The sequence below is a fragment of the Phyllobates terribilis genome, unplaced genomic scaffold (assembly GCF_046119375.1).
Source record: "Phyllobates terribilis strain yellow unplaced genomic scaffold, ASM4611937v1 Scaffold_7__3_contigs__length_470593459, whole genome shotgun sequence".
In the NCBI taxonomy this organism is placed as follows: domain Eukaryota; kingdom Metazoa; phylum Chordata; class Amphibia; order Anura; family Dendrobatidae; genus Phyllobates; species Phyllobates terribilis.
In genome coordinates, this window is record NW_027362767.1 from 79,983,025 (window position 1) to 80,004,747 (window position 21,723).

General features: G+C 44.6%; 1 protein-coding gene across 6 annotated transcripts in view; it reads left to right on the forward strand.

Moving 5' to 3' along the window:
- The first annotated feature begins 3,797 nt into the window (after positions 1 to 3,797).
- The window catches only part of NUMB (NUMB endocytic adaptor protein), a 101,754-nt gene continuing 83,828 nt past the window's right edge, over positions 3,798 to 21,723 (forward strand). For all 6 annotated transcript variants that reach the window (XM_073638859.1, XM_073638858.1, XM_073638862.1 and 3 more), the window contains exon 1: positions 3,798 to 3,955. The gene's annotated coding sequence lies outside the window, so the exon portion shown is untranslated. The remainder of the gene's footprint in view (positions 3,956 to 21,723) is intronic.

A 21,723-nucleotide genomic window follows, 5' to 3' on the forward strand; every position in this document is an offset into this window, starting at 1 on the left:
GTCTCTGGACGGGCAGGTGGTCACGGCAAGTGACGTCGGAGCCTCCAGGTAGGCTAGCAGACAGGTAGCAGGTGAGCGGGCAGGCTGGTCCATAGACAGACTGACAGGTGTCGGAAGGCAGACCGTCGGACCGCAGGCTAGCAAGCAGGTAAACGGATATCAGGCAGGTATCAAGCAGGAATCTGGCAGGAAACTGGCTGGTAACTGGTAATGGGACCTGAGGGCTGAAGCAGAGTGAAGGCTTTGCAACAACATTGCTCGGGCACCTCCATTTTGGAGGAGTGCCTTATATATGGGAGGTCCTCCGGCAATTGGCCGGGGACTCCTTAGGACGGCGCGCGCGGTCCCTTGAAGAGAGGGGGAGCGCGCGCGCCCTAAGCACACTGCCGGGGAAGGAGCGCGTGCCGGAAGCAGCGGGGAGAGAAGCGCTGGAGGACGCCGCGCCAGGAGCGGGGAGGTGAGAGGGACGGCGTCTCTGCCTACTATGGGGCAGAGACGCCGATGCTACACAATACAGTTGTATTAGGCGACTTACAGCTGAAGTTTTTTCTGATGAAGTCGTTCACTTTTCCCATCTAGCTCAGACTGACATGACAACTTCTTCCAGCCACAACCCGTCTGTAGGGTTTACGTCAAAGACACATTTAATTGCTTATATTATAAGCATCGTCCCCATCTTTTCCCAACCTGCACCTGCTGTGTGGCATGGTAGCAGTACTGCTCTTAGTGTTAGACATAATAATACCCATCACTGTACCCCTTACATAATAAAGAGCTTAGAAAATATTAATGCCCCCTAGAAAAAATGTCCCATGTACCCCTTTGACTGTTACATAATTGACCCTTAAGTGCCTACTTAACATAGTCCCGAGTGCCCCTATAAAGTAATAATGCCCCTGATGCCCAAAAACAGCCCTTCCACAAAGTATGATGGATCGCACAACCCCCACACAGTATGGCGACCCCACAGTAGTCCCCACCACACAGTACACAGCTCCCTACAAGTACTGTCTAAAATAAAAAACACTCTACTCTGCCCGCACACATTCAGCGTCCCAACGCAGTGATGTCATCACGACATCCATATGCATGCTCCTACGATTCTATAGGCTGCAGGCCAAAAGCGACCTGCGGACTACAGAACGGTAGGGAGACCAAGGCTCCCGGCTCTTCTATAGGAATTTAACTGTGAAACAGCTGCTTTGCAAACCATACAGTTAAGAGTGATGGTCGCTCCGGGTGGGCTTTACCATGTGGATGGGCCCAGGGTAACCGACCCCTCTGCACCACCCAAGTAACTACCTTACTGATGGGGAATAACCCAACCTTCAGAATTGAGCCACTGGGTGGTTAACAGCCTAACCGTAACAGTATAATAGAACTTTAAAAATGTAATAGAACTTTTCACATGTATCACACGTTATGTGAAAAAAATTGATTTGTCATACAAAATTCTTTCCAGTTAAAGGATATGAACAACTATAGGGCATTTTTTTCTTTTACTTAAAATGAACCTGACAACTAATGCATGCTGTTTGATCCGTGGACTGCATGGATTAGGCTCTGGTTGAGTGATCTCAGCCAGGTGTGTTTGGCTATGAAATGCTGCAGCGTTTCAGGAAGACATATGCCGGGTCCCCGGCGGCTTCTCCCAGCCCACTACCCTGGATTGACAGGTCTCTACCTACATGCACGTATAGGGAGAAACCTATCAATACAGAGCAGAATGCGGGGAGAAGCTGCCAGGGACCCGCCTGTCCGACTAGTCTCTAGCAGCTTTAAATGGATGCTTATTTTGTTATTGAAGTGATTTTTTTGTGCAAAAGTAGTATTTAAAAGGCAAAAAAATACCCCCCCATTATAAATTGGGTATTGCTTTAACCATATGGACCCGCCCAATAAAGTTACAGCCAGATATGTCTTGACTCTGAAACACTACTTTAAAAGTTGGGCGGGGGCCAAGATGTTTGGGCGACTAATCGGTCAGGGGGGCCTCTGAGGCCTCTTCCCGCCCGCTGCCAATGGCTGACAGGTCTCCTTATATACGCACGCAGGTAGAGACCTGTCAGTGGGCGAGGAGAAACTGCCAGAGACCTGCCTGTCTAACTAGTCTCCTGTGCGGTTGCGGCTTTTAAACTATGTTTTTTGTAGGAAAGTCTTCAACGTCAAACACGTACATGTACGTGGCTGATATCCTGCCTCCAGTGCCCGATACATGCGGCCCGTGGATCGCGGAGCAAGTATCAGATGTTAGGTTCCCTTTAACATTTTAATTATACTGCATGATGAACGCCCTAAAAAATAAAAAACTATTCCAGGTTTAATGTTTGATTGTTCATGCTCCTTATCCCCCCCCCAAAAAAATTGTTTTATTTTTTTTTTTATTAAAAAGTAATAAATTGTATGAATCCAAAAAAGGTACAAGCAAAAACTACACCTTGTCCAACCAAAAACAAGCCCTCGTACAGCTACATCTACAGGAAAAATAGGAAAATGATGGGTATCAAACTCGGGGTACACCCCCTCCCAAAAAAAATATATTTTTAAAGAAATTTTCAAGCAAAACATATAAAAATCTTTATACATTTGGTATTGTCGTTATCATATCGACTGAAAGGGACAAATAGGGCCTGTGCACATGATGAGTTTCTGTCGCTTTTTTTTTTTTTTTGGCGCAGCTTTCACAAATCTTGAAGGATTTCCTAGTACCAGTAAAGTGAATGAGATTCCTGAAGTCTCATGCACACGTTGCTTATTTTTTCCTTGCAGATTTACAGCAGGCTCAATTCTTGCAGCAGATTTTACCCATTGTCATGAGTGGGGTACACAAAATACTCGGATTTTACGCTGCGTTTTTCCTGCCAACACATAAAAATTTGCAGCTAAATTTTCTGCTGCAAATCCTGATCGTGTGCACGCAGCCTTATAACGAACGGAGTTAAAAATATACATTTTTTTATTGTTGTTCATTTTGCCTCCAAAAAGTGTAAAAAAGTGATTAAAAAAAATCCACAAACTGGCCCCAATAAAAGCCGGGTTGTCCCGCAAAAAAAATGGAAGTCGTCATATGGAAAATCAGAATACTTGTGTCTCTCGGGGTTGACACAAAAGCATTAAAACAGAAATAAAACCTTATAAACGATGCATCGCCGCCCGGAATAGAGTTAACCCTTTATTTGTGCAGTACGGCAAATGGCGTCAAATATAAAAAAAAAATAAAAAAAAATTTAAAAATCGCCAGCTCTAATGTTTTGTCAGTTTCTTTCCAGAAAGAGTTAATAAAAGTTTGTTATCAAGTTGTCAGTTACCCCAATAATGAGACCACGGACACTTATCCCGAAAATAAAAAATGTCTTAAATCACTGAAAAAGTAAAAAAAAAAAAAAAAAAAGTTATGGCTCCTGGAATGCCATGAAAAAAAAAAATGAAAAAAAAAAAAATGGTCAAAAGGGGAAGAATTAAAATATATATTTTTTCCTTCATGCCAAATACTCAGTAAAAATTCCCTCACACCCGGTGTCAGCCTGTAGTCCGCGAACCAGGGCGCTGAGACTCCGCCCTCATGCGGGTGTATCATAACCGCAACGCAACCAAACCCCACACGACACAGCGGAAATGCCCTCCCTCGTAGAACTTTTGATAGTCTTCCCCGTAAGCCAATGAGCGCTAAATTCCTGTTAAAGTAACCAATCACGACGTAGAGGGGGCGGGTCTAATAGTTAAGGAGTGTGGAGGCGGGACTTAAAATAGAGGAGTGACGTGGGCGGGTTATAGCGATAGAAGGACAGGCCTATCCACCAATCGCGGCTGTGCTTCGTTTCGTAGGCGGTGCTCTGATTGGGTGGTGCCTGAGCGCTTGTGAAGCTGTTGGGTTTGGTTGTACCCGGGCAGGTGAGAGACCTGAGACCTGGGGATTGCGGACCGGGGCTGGGAGGACGTCACCGCCGCCTCTCAGGTGAGTTCCTGCTGCTTCTCTGTGTATTTCCCCCTCACGGTCAGCAGCGAGAACCGCTGTGTCACCTGGGAGGGAGCCACGCACTTGTGTGCCAAGGTTTCCTCATCACTGTCACGTGATGTGCCCTGTGCCCGGCGGTGGGCAGGGCTGGTGGGGCACTGTGTGGCCATGTAGTGTCCTGCCAGCTCCGCCACAGCCTGTGAGAGCATCATGGCTGACATCTGCAGTGTTGTATGAAGTTGGCAAAGTCTGTGGTAACTCTGGGCGAGTTGTGCCCGGCCCTGCTGTGCCCCCTATACATGGGCACCGGTGGTGAAGCCTGGTGACAGCTCTGAGGTGGTGTCCTGACTGTGCTGACTGTCCACCACAGGGCATGGGGGTGCCATGGCTGCCTGGTACTACGGCTGCTCTGGTGTGTGGTATTACCTGATGGGGTGGGCATAGTGTATGCAGTCTCCTGCCAGAGCACCCGTCTGGGCCCCCCATATATAAATCTCTCAGGGGATCCAGTTGCCAACGCTGGGGAGCAACTGTGAGAGACGTCCAAAGCTCCATGAGGAAGGTAAAGGCCCTCCTAGTTGTGTGCTGCTCACCATGATGATGGGGGACAGTGTGGCAGCGTACAGGACTCTGTAATCCCTACATCGGGCACTCTGGAGATTTATTTTAATGCACGCATGGCAAAATCTGACCCGCTGCTATGTGGGGCCCATTATACTGTATACTGTTTGGCCTGCATCTTCCCAAGTTTATCATTTTGGCCCTCTGTGTGTTTGAGCTTGGCATCCCTGCTTTAAGGCCACATTCACACATTTAGGATTTGTAAGCCAAACCAGGAGTGGGTGATAAATACAGAAGTGGTGATATGTTTCTATTATACTTTTCCTGACTGTTCCACTCCTTGTTTTGGTTTACAAATACTGAACGTGGCCTTAAGGGTTATTTCTGTCTTCTTAAATTGATAAATACAGGCAACTTTTTTTTTTTTCCCCCCACTACGCTCTCAAAAGGAATAACTTTTTTATTATTTACTACTCGTAGGGTAGTGTAGCAGCTGTGGTTGACCATGCGCAGTGCTTACAAGCTCTTGTGGCTTATTCTGTAGAGGGTCGGGATCCTGGAGCTGGCTGTTAGCTCCTGATTAGCTTCAGTGCTACTGCACTTCTCCGTTGCTGTTTCATAAGAAGCATCCCAGAGCGCGTACGTCAGGACTTTTCCACTGGTGCATGCTGTCAGTCAAAATGCTGACTGTACTTTTTTTTTTTTTTTTTACGAAGGGATTCTGTGGGTGACCTATGACCCCAGACAAGCTTGTATAGCCTAAGTTAGGCTTGAACTTTATAGCTCCTCGGATGTATGGGACTGATGTGAGACATCTGCCGTGTGTTTGCTATATAATCTGGGAGAAGACTAATGTAGGGGCTGAGAGCCTGATTCCAGGGATGTCACTTACTGGCCTATGTACTGTAGTTTCAATAAAATCAGTGTTTTATCAGCAGGAGATGATCGCCTCAGCACTGACTAGCAGCTTTCTGCCTATACACCGGAAGCTGTCAATCAGTGATATGAGCGGAGTTATACACAGCTCAGCATTCTGAGCTCTGCTAGATCTGCAGCAGAGAAGTGTGGTCTTTTTATAACTGCTGCACCCAGTAAACTGATGGCTGGAATCAGGGTCTCTACCGCTATATTATGCTGCAGTCAGATTAAATGGCAAAAACCTGCTTTAAAGACCCTAAGGCTTGGGAACCGCTACTTTGTTAGGGCCATAGGTCATGCTTTGAAACATTGTGCTAGAGTGGAGTCGTATTGTGACCAGCGAGTAGCCACGAAAAGCAAGTAACAGAAAGTTGTGTTTTTTTTTTTTGTGTGTGTGTGTGTGTGTGTGTGTGTGTGTGTGTGTGTGTGTGTGTGTGTGTGTGTGTGTGTGTGTGTGTGTGGTGGTGGGGGGGGGGGGGGGGGGGCGGTTGCAATGTGACTCCATTTCTTTGCATTGCCAGCATGCTGAGATCTTCAGCCGCACCACCTGTGTCGTGGTCCCAACCTAATTGCCACCGTATTGGTCCTCCGCTTCCCCAGAAGCAGCTGCTGTACATAGGAAACCAGGGGTAAAAGGGCCATGAATGCCTCTGTACAAATCCTGCGGCATATGAAGGTACGGTATGAGCTTCCTATTCCTGCACCATGACCTGTGTATGCACAAGCACTGAGGCTCCTCATTCCTAGTCACTGCAGGATGCAAATAGTTAACAATGTGTGACACCTACTGTGACTTCCATGTTACAAGAAGCACCTTAGATGAGAGGCAGTAGGAAACCAAACCCTACCTTCTGAATATTGTGAAGACTTGTATAGGAAAGTGATGTCATTTCTGGACTTGACTTTCTACCTGTGGAATATTCCAAGAAGGGATTCAAGGTCATGTTTCTTAAAGGAAAACTCCACTTTGGAGTTTGCCACATTGCGTAAATTGTGAAATGTCATTGTAGGTTTACTAAGCTTCACTTTTTAACTATCCAATGTTTTAACACACATTGGACAGAACAATAGTTACTGATTTTTCTATAACTAGACAATGCATTGTGGGAATTCAGGTGTTAATAAACAGAGCCAATGTCACAGGCCTGCGAGGAGGTGGGGGTTTCCAATCTGGGACATTTTATGGCTCAAGTCCTACTACTGGGACTTCCATCTATCTCAACAACGAGGCCTTGCTGGGCTCCCCTAGGAGAACAAAGGATTGACCATTGAAAGTTTAATGTGCCAATCCTTCTCTACCTCAGCATCATCTTTTGGGGGCGAGTCGGGAGTCCTCATACACATACTGTTGGCTGATATTGGTGGGTATGGCCTACTTTAGTCATGTATGAAGCCTTTAGAGAAAGGTTGATCTGAACAAAGTGCTCCCCCCCCCCCCCCTTTTTTTTTTTTGTTGTTTCTTAAAAATGGTAATTCACTGGTGAATATTAACCCGCAAAAAAACATGAAGATCTTTAGACAAGGGGGTTTATGAGGGAAGACTACCTTTTGCAACATATTCAGGGAAGTCTAAAATCAAGACTGATTCATGGATGTAAACAATGGGGTTCATCTCAAGATGCGACCACTGGTGACACTTGAGAACAAAAAGGTGGTAGACTTATCTACAAAATATCTGGAGAAAAAACAAACAAACTGCCTACTTCAGGAGAGAGCGTCTTTTGGATGCTTTTTTCCCCCCACATGGCTATGTTCCCACATCCAGTTCTCTTTTCCATCAAACTAATGCGGACTGTTTTGCATCTATATTACATCGAGTGGCTTTTTTTTTCTTCTCATCCTTAAACAAAAAAAAAAAACACAAACTGGTAGACTGCACTTTTTTTTTTTTTTGTTATCCATTGACTCTTCACTATGGATCACTTAAACGGATGGAACAACAAAGTAAAATTTGTCTTCTGTTTAACAGGATCCCCATGAACTTTAATCTGAGAAACTGATCTGAAAATCCGATGAGAATAATACCTGCTCTGAGTCTCATGGACCAGACTTAAGTTTTTTTTTTTTGTTTGTTTTTTTGTGGTTTTAATAGGAGTGTTGGATGAGTCTTTTAGTAACTTATTTATTTTGAGCGAAAATCATTTTACCAGAAGAGTGCGCGATTGATTGACAGCATAGTTTCCCTACAAGGTTATCAAGAAACAAGTGTTCTTAGGCACGCTTGTTGGCAATAATGGGTCAGAGTAAATGTACCCTTATGTCTTAGTCCTCAGACTTTTAGTTCTAGTTGTCTGACCAAGTCTGTCTTTGCAATGTGCTTACAAGGTGATACGTTGTTTATAGCCTTTGGACTTCAACCCTTTCTGGACACACATAGCAAGCAAAACACAGAGGTGCTGAGTTGTCAATTTTTTTTAGTTTTTTATTCCCCTCCTTCCTCGGTTCAGCCTGCATTTACTCTTCTCGGTGACACCAAATCGGTGCATCACTTTACATAAGTTGCCTAAAAAGTCAATCCTCTGAGTGCACCATTTAAAACAAACAAAAAAAAACAACATTTATTTATTTAGTTTGTAATGGACGTCTGGTAAATATTTTACTTTTCTTATTTATTTCTTCTAGAATAATCAGCGCTGTTCTTGCCGTTGTACCACATTACCTGCGCTCTCGTACCTCTCTGCATCATACAGCACCTCATGTAATCTCCAGTCTCCTTGTTTGGCCTAAGAGGTTCTCAATCAGTCTTATTTATTAGATCTGTTGTCATTCCTCTGTTACTGTATAAATTGACAACTGTTATCATTTGGGGCTATGTTCCTACACACTGACATTGGCACCTATTGGTCAAACAGAAGGGCCACAATCCGCTGCAAAACTGCAACCAATCCTTTGTAAAATTCACCTGTGTGTGGGTGGTTCTATGATTTGTGAAGGGTGAAAACTCACAAAGAATTAATATGCTGCGGATTTTAAAATCTGCATTTGTGTCTCTACATTGAAAATATCCACAACGTGTAAATGAAATTTGTGGGTGCTGTATTCCACAGTGTGTTTTCTTAAATGGAATCTGTCAGCAGGTTTTTGCCATTTAATCTGAGCAGTAGCATAATATAGGGCAAATGAGCCTAATTCCAGGGATGCCACTTCTAGACTGTGTGCTGCACTTTCATTACAATAAGTGTTTTATCAGCAGAAGGTTGTTCTTGCCCTTTAAGTATTTGTTGTCTGCAGCATATCGCCCCGTGTGAAGAGTATGTGCTGTCGGCAGCATCCGTTCTGTATAGATATTGAATGCTCTGCATTAACAGCTCATGCAAAAGAAAGCATCAATAGATTTTTTTAATATAGTCTTTTATGGGCAGAACGTGCACCCATCTAAATTGGGCAGTGTTTCTGCAGGAAGACATGGCTGACAGCATAGTGCTTTCACTATGAACAACTTGTCAGGCTAAAGTTAGACGTACACATGAGAGATGTCGGCCAAACCTCCTTTCGGCAGACGGCTGTCACTCTTGACTCCCCTTATGGGAGTTGCTTGGTCGAGTGTTCATGTGTGTTAACCTGGGAGAGGGGAGAAAGCAGCTGCCAGACCCATGGCTGCGGCTTTTCTGGCCAGAAAAGTAAAGCATTGGACGTTGAAAGTCAGCTGGTCCAGTCGCCTGCTCCCGCCTCTATATGTGTATAGTAAACTATGCAAGGTGTTAGGTCATCAATGCAAGACGTATGTGAAACCATAAAACCATTTTTGGAAAAAAGTGCAAATTATTTAGTTGGAAAAAATTTAATGACTATTCTGGACAAAAAAGTACACATGAGTTCATGACAAAATACACAGCTACAAATGTAACAGCAAGGGGAGGTGAATTGGTCAGGAATAGTTGAGCTAAGACATTGGCAGAGCATTGAGTTTGTAGGACACTGTTTACTTTCACACATTGGTCAGCTCTTGAGTTGGTCAGGTATTGTTCAATTTCACACCTTCGTCGGCTAAGGTTTACTTTACACATCACTAATTTAATTAAACTGTACTAATCCTAACTGCCATTCTCAGGGGAGAACACCAAGACATCATGATGTAAACTTTGGAAAATCACAAAAATGTGTTTGCAATACTGCTGTACCTGTGCTTTTTTTTTTTTTGCCAAAAATGCAACAAAACCTGATACCTGAATTTTTGCACTCAATCTTTGCTTTCAACGGGTGAAAAAAAAAAACGCTGAAAGAAGTGCCATGTTTCAGTTTTCCAATTCGATCAGGAAAAATTAAACTTGTAGGCATAACATTTCTGAAATCTCATAGCTTTTGCTGGTACTGTAAAACGCGGATTAAAAGTTGAATTAAAAAATGCAACATGTGAACAAACCCTTAGGTTACAGGCAGATGGGACTTGCCACAAAGTGCCGTACATTTACATCCCAGTGATGTCCGAAGACCTGAGTTATTTGCTACAGCTGTAAATATACAAAATGACTTTGATCCTAAAATTTTCAATTTTTTTTTTATTTATTTATTTTTTTATTGGCATGTTTGACATCTGCAGTAAAGTTCATCTGCACCATGCCTACATCAGGTTTTCATTGCTTTTGATCATATGGTATAGTAAGCAGAAAACCTGATGAACACCTAATTTTAAGAAAAAAAAAATTGTAAAGGGCTTTATCAAACTATTCTTACATAACACTTACAGGTACGTAGCTACCCAGGTCCATAAGTCTATTTCTCTGTAGATGTATTCGTCTGTGTAAATTGTTACTGTTCTTCATTGGGTACATAGCACTAATAGTCTTCAAGGTTGCACAGAGCTGAGACTCTCTTGAGGGATCTTATTTTGATGTTTACTCTTCTAGGGGGAAAAAAAATATACAGGAAAAAAATTCCTGATTATGCTGGTTTTGCTCTTAAATCCATAATAAGCATAGGAGTGGAGTAATTGATCCCTGTGGATATTTGGTTCTATGCAAATTCCTGTGTATAGAAAGGAAATGGCTCTACATGTGCTAGTCAGAGGACTGATGAGAAACTGCGTGGGAATCCACCATGGTTTGTAAGCTGTGGATGTATTAATAAAAAAATGTATATATATATTTATATTAAATCTATAAGTTGCCATGTACAGCATCAGGAAATATATTTTGCTTGTGCGAGGTATATCTCGTTATGATGCGTCACACTTTGCGGAACTACTGCAGAAAATTTCAGCAAGGAAAATCTGAGGACATATCTTCTTATAAAGGGTTGATGTGTTAGGGTTGACTGCCGTATAAATCTGCCCGAGATCTGAACCCAGTGCACGGACTTGTCGCCGACTCTCCCGGTGTAACCGCTTCTGCATTTTTATCACCCACTCCTGATTTTGGCTTACAAATACTGATGTGAAACACGGGCCATGTGAGCCTGGATTTATTGTACAGTGTGTGTGTGTGTGTGTGTGTGTGTGTGTGTGTGTGTGTGTGTGTGTGTTTGTGTGTTTTTTATTTTTAAGGGTGGGGCTTTGTGACAACTTTTCGGAAGCCATTGGTTGCATGGCCAGAGACTTGTGTAGCTGCTCTATTGCAGCTCTATACAAGTGTATGTGGGGAATGACTAGAAAGTTGCAAAGAAAATCCAATTGGGTTAGATATTTTTGCAACTTCCTGCTCGTGGTGCTATGGGTTGTACCTTGTATTGCAGATCAGCTTAAGGCCTCATTCACACATCTGTTTTTCACACATGTAAAACATTACAATTAGTCCTGAACTAAGAGGTCTTCCCCAAAAAAAAAAAGCTTAAAAGGATATCCGTTTTTGATCTAAGTCATGGATCAAAATTGCCGAGAAAGTGTCTAGTGTAAATTACGGTCAGCTCATGGATGCAGTCCGCGGGCTATCTGTTTTTAATATTGTAATGGGTAGGTGAAGTGTTGCAACTTTCTTTTTAAAAAAAAAAAAAAAAAAAAAAGTTTTATAGCGGTAGTGAAAACGGATAAAAAGATGGCAGAAATACAACAGCCACTTTGAACCTAAGGTCTCTGCATTTTCCAATTCTCGTGTTGTGAATTACTTGGCTCTTGCCTCTGCAAAGATTCTCCACCTGAGTCTTCCTAAATGTCCATGTGTTATTAAGGAAAACCCCGGCCAGCGGCGTCTCTGCTACATTCATATCCACCACCTACCTTTGATGTCCCCATTCAGTATGGAAGGATGGTGGTGGTGAACGTTTAATTAACCCCTTCCCGACCTGTGTCACAGCGTCTGTGACATGGAAATCAATTTGTTCCCGACCCGTGTCACAGCGTCTGTGACATGGAGGGATCGCGCGCCTGCGAGCGGGGTCGCTCAGGTGTCACAGTTGCTACTGCAATTGGACATCCTGAAGTTGACCCCACGGGGGGTGGATTAAACCCCCCGTGCCTGGGACCCCTCCGATTGGCAGTTTCACTAAAAGTGAAAATGAAACTGCCAATTGGAATGAATTAGATATTTCACAAATGAAAATTGGTGAAATATTTAAATCTGGGCATGGCCTGATGCTTATAGCATCAGCCATTGGCTGGGGGGACTGTCACCTCTGTCCCCCCCCCCCCCCCCCCCGCCCCAGATCTGATTGGGGCTAGTGTCCATGTGTCTCAGTGTAAATCCCCTGTGCCTGTGATCACCGATCATCCCCCCCCTGTCCCAGTCATCACCCCCCCTGCTGCTGCTACTGCCGGCTTCCTGCCCCCCCTTTCTGCCCCCTCCTGCGCCCCGTGTGCCTGAGTGCGCCCCCTACGCCTGACAGTCCCCACACGTGACTGCAGAAGGTTACACCACACACGCACGCACGCGTACACTCACACTATAATAAAGTTTAGATTTTTTTTTATTTTTAGTTTTTTACACATGCACACAACACACAAAATGTCCCGCCCGTCCCGCACATACCAGTCTAGGGCGTACTCAGCTGAGGAGGCTATGTCAGGTTGGTGTGTGTGTGTGTGTTGTAGTGTATGTGAGGTTGTGTGGTGTATACACTACACTATACCACACCGCACACCAACCTGACATACACTACACAATTTGTGAAGCACATGGGGGTGCTCACTATGCATCTAGATAAGTTCCCTGGGGGGTCTAGTTTCCAAAATGGGGTCACTTGTGGGGGAGCTCCACTGTTTAGGCACATCAGGGGCTCTCCAAACGCGACATGGTGTCCGCTAACCATTTGAGCCGATTTTTCCATTCAATTTGTTAGCTGACACCATGTCGCGTTTGGAGAGCCCCTGATGTGCCTAAACAGTGGAGCACCCCCACAAGTGACCCCATTTTGGAAACTAGACCCCCCAAGGCACCTATCTAGATGCATAGTGAGCACTTGGAACCCCCAGGTGCTTCACAAATTGATTTGTAAAAATGAAAAAGTGGCAAAAAAAAAACACTTTTATTTTTACGGATTAATTTGTGAAGAACCTGGGGGTTCCAAGTGCTCACTATGCATCTAGATAGGTGCCTTGGGGGGTCTAGTTTCCAAAATGGGGTCACTTGTGGGGGTGCTCCACTGTTTAGGCACATCAGGGGCTCTCCAAACGCGACATGGTGTCAGCTAACAAATTGAATGGAAAATCATCTCAAATTGTTAGCGGACACCATGTTGCATTTGGAGAGCCCCTGATGTGCCTAAACATTGTAGCTCCCCCACAAGTGACCCCATTTTGGAAACTAGACCCCCCAGGGAACTTATCTAGATGCATAGTCAGCACTTTAAACCCCCAGGTGCTTCACAAATTGATCTGTGAAAACAAAAAAGTACTTTATTTTTCACAAAAAATTTCTTTTAGCCTAAATTTTTGAATTTTCACATGGGTAACAGGATAAAATGCATCCTAAAATTTGTTGGGCAATTTCTCCTGAGTACACCGATGCCTCATATGTGGTCATAAACCACTGTTTGGCTCATGGCAGGGCTCAGAAGGGAAGGAGCGCAATTTGACTTTTGGAGCTAATTTTCCATTCAAAAAGTGAAATGGCGCTCCTTCCCTTCTGAGCCCTGCCGTGCGCCCAAACAGTGGTTTATGACCACATATGAGGTATCGGTGTACTCAGGAGAAATTGCCCAACAAATTTTAGGATGCATTTTATCCTGTTACTCATGTGAAAATTAAAAAATTTAAGCTAAAAGAAAATTTTTGTTGGAAGAAAAAAAATGAACATTTTAATTTTTCTATGTGGCTTTATTTCCTGTGATGCACCTGAAGGGTTAATAATCTTCTTGAATGTAGTTTTGAGTAGCTTGAGGGGTGCAGTTTTTGGAATGGTGTCACTTTTGGGTGTTTTCTGTCATGTACACCCCTCAAAGGGACTTCTAATGTGATGTGGTCACTGAAAAAAAATGGTTTTGTCAATTTTGCTGGAAAAAAGATAAATTGCTGATGAACTTTGAACCCTTAAAACTTCCTACCAAAATTTTATTTTTTTTTTTTTTCAAAAATTGTGCTGATGTAAAGTAGACATGTGGGAAATGTTATTTATTAACTATTTTGTGTCACATCACTCCCTGGTTTAGCAGAATAAAAATTCTAAATTTGAAAATTGCGAAATTTTCAACATTTTTTCCCATATTTTTGCTTTTTTTCACAAACGCAAATATTATCGACATAAATTTAATACAAACATGAAGCCCAATATGTCACGAAAAAACAATTTCAGAATCGCTAGGATCCGTTGAAGTGTTCCAGAGTTTTTACTTCGTAAAGGGACGCTGGTCAGAATTGACAAAAATGCCAAGGTCTTTAGGGTCAAAATAGGCTGGGTCCTGAAGGGGTTAAATGCATTTTGGAAAGAAGCACTTGCCTTCATCAGGGATGCCTTCAGTCACCTTTTTATCTCCTTAGTTAATGGACCTATGTAGCGATGGTTGATTTATTCAGTGGCCTTTGCTTCGAGCTTTGTACGATGATCAATCTTGTGCAAGTCTAGATGGGTCTACCAGGGTCTTCTGTTATCTTGGTTGTCAAGGATAAAGGCCCCGTCACACTTAACGACGCTGCAACGATCCCGACAACGATACAACCTGTCAGGGATCGTTGCTGCGTCGCTATGTGATCGCTGGTGACCTGTCAAACAGGCAGGCTCACCAACGATCAGGGGAGCAGCGACATCGTGGAAAGAATCTTTCCATGATATCCTGCTCCGGTTACCAGCCTGCTGAAGCAGGAGCAGGCTGGTAACCATGATAAACATCGGGTTACTAGGGGCACACGCGCACCTAGTAACCCGTTGTTTATCATGGTTACCACTCTGCTACGGTGAGCGGGAGGTTACCGCTCACTTTAGCAGGTTCGTAACCATGATAAACGGGTTACTAGGTGCGCGTGTGCCCCTAGTAACCCGATGTTTATCATGGTTACCAGCCTGATCGCTGCTCCCGCTAGTCACACACAGCGATGTGTGCTGACCAGCAGGAGGGCAACGACCAAAAAATGGTCCAGGACACTTTGCAACGATCAGCGACCTCACAGCAGGGGCCTGATCGCTGCAAAGTGTCACACATAGCGACATCGCTGGTGAGGTCGCTGTTGCGTCACCAAAACCGTGACACAGCAGCGATCTCGCTAGCGATCTCGCTATGTGAGACGGGGGCTTAACAGTCAAGAAGGGGGATGGGGGGGTTGCGCAGATCCCACCAGTCAAGGAGGACATGGGGAGGGGGTGTGAGGGTTTAATCACACAGATCCCACTGCTGTCACCAGTTTGTCAGGGGACGCTACTCATCTGCCTCCAATCGTCAGGACAATTACGCAATTGACTTATGAGTGACGTATTAAGTCAGGGCTGCTTAAACTACTAGGCCGGTTATTTGGGAGCTCCCAGTGAGTGTATGGTATATATGACACTGATTTACAACACATGCACTATATAGATGGATATATTTCACATAGTTACCATAGGAACCACTAGCTGCCGCCATTAATTGTTTATATAGGCTGATTGGACACTTGTTACAAGGTAGCATATGGCTTTAAGGTTGATGAGCAACAGAGCTAATTGTATATATTTAATTCTGAAAGGTAGGCAGTGTTTATGATAAAAAAATATATATACACAAAATGGAAACAAAACAATACAGTATATACAATTACATAAAAGCAAAAAAAAAAATTCAAAACCTGATGTTGGGGAAATGGCTCAGAGCTTGGCAGAGGGAGGTACGCCTTAGGAAAATGAACAGAAACCACAGCAAGCTGTACTCTCAGGACTGACAAAATGCCCAAACCCAAATTCTGCTTTTTATGATCAGGATTACGCCCTCATGCCTCCCCTTGGTGAGCTCAGGCGGGCATTGGTTTTGGGATGTGCTGGGTCTTTAAGGATATCTTTGCCCCTGGAGGTCCCAGGCGGTAGATATTGTCGGTTTCCTATTGCAATCTTGCCTTTTATACAGATACAAAACATGATCTGGATAGAATCCTCCATTGGACCGTTAAGTTGGAGGGGTTAGAATGGCCTTAACAGTGATGTGAGTGAATGCGTTATATTTACGGCATCTTAGCGAAGGAACGTGCGTATCTCCCATAAATATTGGATCAATGCAAACACCAATATTCATCACTGGCTACTGGGTCCAGAAGGTCTGTGATCAGTTGTTTAATCACAGGAAGTTTATGCCTGGGAAGCATACTTCCCCCTCCATCCTTCCCACCTCTGCATAAACAAATCCCAGTCTTAGTGTCTGGCTCTCAGAGCAGATCCTGCAGTAATTACTGGTGGTCACTGCAGGAGGTCTCTACTTCAATAGACGTTGAAGTATATTCTCTCACTTCACCAGTTATAAATCCGATATTTTCAATGTGAGGGTGATGTGTCCCCTCTCTGGAGATGTTGTAGTTTTAATTTTCCTCTGATACTGGTAGTGATGGTTGTGCTGTGTATATTTGTCATTTACATTTAACATACTGGTTACCTTTTATTTTTTTTTATTTTTTTTTCTCCCTCAGAAGGCACCTTGACCCATAGTTTCACTAATCCATACACACCAGTTTTAAAAAAACAACAAAAAACTGATCTGTGCTCTCATCCAATTTTGCGGATCAGATTCAGAGTCTATGGGGACACTGACACTAGGAATACAGATTTTGTACTTCAGAGTACCACCAGAGTTTCATCCATTTTTAACTGATACATTAATAGTCAATGGATAAAAGTTCATACAGTCTACCTGCTTCAGTGAGAGGGAGAAAGAGAAGAAAAGATGCAGCTGGTGACTCCTGGGAGGATAGGGGAGTTTCTTTTTGCATGGGTATAACATTCATGAATGTGCGAATGCAGCCTATTACCCATTAAAAACAACAACAAATATTTAGCATGATTTATTAATGCTCATGATAAAAATACAACGCTTTGATTTTAATGGGGTGTATTCAGCTTCCCCTATTTGTTTACCATTATAATGCTAAATAAAACAATCTACTATGATGGGTCATGCTCAGTATCAATTCTTTGTGTGTACAGTATATGTATATGGACCATTTACAGCCCAATAGCTCCTCTGTAATGCACAATTCCACCTGATTAGGAGATGGTAATGGTCTCCTCACCTCTTGTGTCCCCAGTGCAGTTAGTTGCACCATTGATATGTCCACCCTTGGTATTTGTGCAGTTTATACTTACCTACCCATCATCGACACCTAGGTAAAAGAAGACCAAGCACGTTGGAGAATTTTTCTGACAAAATTAGTCCCTTTTATAAGGAATTTCAGTATTAGATCTGTGGACAGCATGGTATAGTGAAGTAGAGTAGAATGATATCTAGGTTTGTTGGAAGAGATTCAATAGAGCTTGTATTTGACCTCTGTATGGATGAGTCCAGTGGGCGGTGCTGCTAGTGATTGACAATCTTCCAGTATGATTCTGCTTGCAGAGACGGCTGTCAATCACGGAGTTGCAAAACGCACTGGACTTGGATGCATACAGACACCAGAGATTTAAATGAATAAAATGTTAAGTTTTTGTTAAGATTTCAGTAAAATTTGCATTAATCTGATCAGCTCTGTAGCCAGCGTCAACATGACAGGTTCTCTGAAGAACAGCTCGTCCCCCCCTAAAAGGATCGCTATCTACAGCTACGTCAGACTTGTCCACACACGTACCTGTATAGCTCATCCTTCTCCCTCCAGTCAGCAGGAAGCCAGTAATGCCAAATACTGGCTGTAATTACTACTGTGTGAATATATCCTAATGGACAGTAGTGGCAGTACCACCGAGACTGGTTTGTTCCTTCGCCTTTACATTAGGCAGCGTGATTTTAGCTCATTATTACATCACTTTGAAAGTGAATGCTTTGTGAACAGCTGCCTTCTCCAAGTGAAAACTAGGGTAGAAAATAATGGTAAGCTGCTATTACAGAGCTTACCTAGTGAGTGTAATTAGTAGGACTCTAATCTTGTGACGCGTGTTCTTGGCGATGTTGTGGTACGGTAGGATAAAATAATATATTATCTCTCAATTCCCCCCTCTTTCCACAGACTTTTTTTTTTTTTAAATTAGCATAAGGCACTGTTTTTAAAAACAGTCAGCTGGCTTTTGCAGTTTTTTTTTTGCCAGCAGCATAATGTAGGGGCAGAGATCCTGATTCCAACCATGTCACATGCTCAGCAGCTTGCTGTAGTTTCAATACAACCAGTGTTTTATCAGCAGAAGATTATCACTGCAGGACTAGGCGTCACGTGCACCGCAGTCCAGCTAATCTGTGTAACCCCGCCACTGACTGCTGCCAATCAGCGGTGTGGGCAGAGTTAAACAGGGCTCAGTATTCTGAGCACTGCTACATCTACAGCAGAGAAAAGAGGGATTCTATCAAAACTGCACCAAGCAGCCTAGTAAGTGATATATCACTGGAATCACGCTCTCTGCCCCTACATCATGCTGCGATCAGATTCCATAGCAAAAAGCCGCTGACAGATTCCCTTTAATTATTACGACAGAGTTGAGCAGTTTTTGAGAAGAAATAAATAAGACTTTACTGATCAGTGGGAAAAGAAGAATTTTTGAACTAAGATAAATGATAAGGTTTCTTATCTCCACTTGTGCTATTAATGTACAGGAAAAAATTGTGGCTTGTTTATCAGTTTGAAAACTGTCATTTTATGGTAAAACTGCATGCTATCCTCTTCAGCCACCTGTTTATTATGGCTACATTTAGGCTTAGTGCCCACGATGCAGAAATTTTTCTGAGCATTTCTGCATCTCCTTGGCAGAAAAACGCATGCGGTTTTGACGCGTATTTGCCATGCGTTTTTCCAAAGGCAAATACGCATGCAGAAATGCACAAGAATTGGTCATATCCGTATTTTTTTTCTGCGAGTAAAATCTGCGCAGAAAAAATACGGACCATGTGCACAGAACTTGCAGAATGTCATAGGAATTCATGGGATAAGGTATGCAATGCGTTTCTGGAGCATTTACGTGCTGCAAATACGCACCAAAAACGCATCGTGGGCACACAGCCTCACACTGTTTAGCAGTGTCTGCTCGTTGTGTACAGTGGGAAAGCTCTGACCTACTCACAGGCTCCTATTAGGCTCTGCACCCCTGCACCTGTATAGCCGGTGACGCTTGACAGCGTCAGACTGAGCAGGTCACTCACTATAGGGTATATTGGTGCAGAATCTGGCTGAAAAATGCATCACAAAATGCAATCTGAAAAAAAGTGGCATTTTCACCTGGGAACCTGGCCTAATGCAAAATAAGCAGACCATTCAGGGCGCTTATTCCCTACTAGATGGTGGCCCGATTCTAACACATCGGGTATTCTAGAATATGTATGCAACCGACCGGGCGCGACTAATCAGCGAAGCAGTGTTTAAATGGGTTGTGCACTACGTTAACTTAACCCCCCAATGTATCCCCCCGGGGCCCCTAATGAATTTTGTAATTACGTCATGTTGTCAATAATGCTTGTGACAACATCGCTGACCACGCACAGCCAGCACGTAATTCCCCCGGCTGCAGCCGGATCTTTCTTCCGCTTACATCACGACTATTTACGGCTGCAGCCAGGGGTCTCCTGTTCCGCGTTCCACGGTGAATGAAGGGCTGTGGGCGGGGTTATCCCCCATCGTGTCACACCCAGCATCCACCGTGCGCTCTGTCAGTGAATGCGCGTGCGGTGGATGCCGGGTGTGATGGGATGGGGGATAACCCCGCCCACAGCCCTTCACTCACCGTGGAACGCGAAACAGGAGACCCGTTTGGCTGCAGCCGCAAATAGTCGTGACCTAAGCGGATCAGCAGAGCGGTGTTTAAATTTGGCACCAATATTGTAAATTTGGCACCAAAATAATCATATGTTGAGCTGCGTGCCGTTTACTTATTCTGAAGGTTTTATCACCTAGTGATTATCATTGTCTGGACTACAGCAGCGTGTACATGCTAGTCTGGCCCCGGTCATCTCCCAGCTGCTCGCAGCAGAAGTACCCTGACCGGCAGCATAGGCGGCACCGCTCCCCAGTCCTCCCTTCACACTTGCCGTCGGGAGATCAGCGGCGATGCAGCCGGGAGATGACCGGCGCTAGCCGGTCATCTCCCGACTGCTTGCAGCAGAAGTACCCGCACAGGCAGCGCCGCTCCCCAGTCCTCACTGACACAGTTCGCTGATTGGCTAGCGCCGGTCATCTCCCGGCTGCATCGCCGCTGATCTCCCGACGGCAAGTGTGAAGGGAGGACTGGGGAGCGGTGCCGCCTATGCTGCCGGTCAGGGTACTTCTGCTGCGAGCAGCTGGGAGATGACCGGGGCCAATCAGACTAGCATGTACACGCTGCTGTAGTCCAGACAATGATAATCACTAGGTGATAAAACCTTCAGAATAAGTAAACAGCACGCAGCTCAACATATGATTATATCATTGAAATCTGTTAACCCCTACATCATGCTGTGCTAAAATTACATGGCAGAAACCTGCTGACAGATTCCCTTTAAGGCAGGGCTCGACAAACCCAGGCGCCTGGTCGCCAATGGCGCCTAGAAAATGTTGCCTGGTGCTTGAGGAGTTGAGAAGAAAAAAAAAATACTCTCAATCCAATCCCACCTCCTGCACGGAGTCGTCCAATCGGAGGAAGCAGGGACAGTATTGCTCAAGCCGCCTTCTCCACTTTGCTCCGCCCCCCTTATGCTCCGGGACTGGACAGGGAGAGTTGGGTTACGGGGGAAGCAGGGCCGGCGTCAGTACCCGGGCAAGTGCCGGGGCCCTGGAAAATCAGAGGGGCCCAGCCGCCCACTCACTCTCGGGGCCCGGGCCCACACACCCACCCGCCCACTCACTGTCGGGGCCGGGCCCACTCACTGTCGGGGCCGGGCCCACTCACTGTCGGGGCCGGGCCCACACACCCACCCGCCCACTCACTGTCGGGGCCCTGGCCGCTTCCTCGGCACCTGTTCAGGGACGCAGGCGCTGCTTGATTGCCGGCACTCCCCCAGACATGGCCGCGCGCTGTGCGGCTGTGTCTGCTAGTAATGACACGGCAGGGTCGACGGCACTGCACCTTTAATTGTGCTTGTGTGTCGCTCCTGCCGCGTCATTACTAGCAGACACAGCCGCACAGCGCGCGGCCATGTCTGGGGGAGTGCCGGCAATCAAACACCGTCGGAGCGGAGGTCCTGCACAGATGGGCGGGAGGGGCCCGGACCCGACCGCAAGTGGGCCCCTCTGTTCCAGGGCCATGAAGTCTGTGACACGCCGGGGGCCCTGCACTGCCCCATACCCGAGGAGCTGCTGGACAGGACACTGGACCGGGGACAGGTGAGTGAGGCTTCCCCAATCCCCATATTAAAAATATTAGTAATGGGTCTGTGTGAGTGCATGTATGTGAATGTCAGTGTATATGACTGTGTATATATATTTGTCTGTTTTATCTATGTGTATGTCTGTATGTGTACATATGTCTGCGTACCGTGTGTGTGTGTGCGCGCGCATATGTCTGCGTACAGTGTGTGCGCACGCATATGTCTGCGTATGTGAAGGATGAGGGGGGCAGGCTGGGCCATGTGTAATATATATATATATATATATATATATATATATATATATATATATATATATATATATATATATATATATATATATATATATATATATATATATATATATATATATATATATATATATATATATATATATATATATATATATATATATATATATATATATATATATATATATATATAATTTCTCCGCCGTATCTGTGCATCATGAATCGTGTATGTGTTAAAAGGGCCCACTGAGACTCTTTCGCCCGGGGCCCAGAAAAACCTGGAGCCGGCCCTGGGGGGAAGGATCGCTG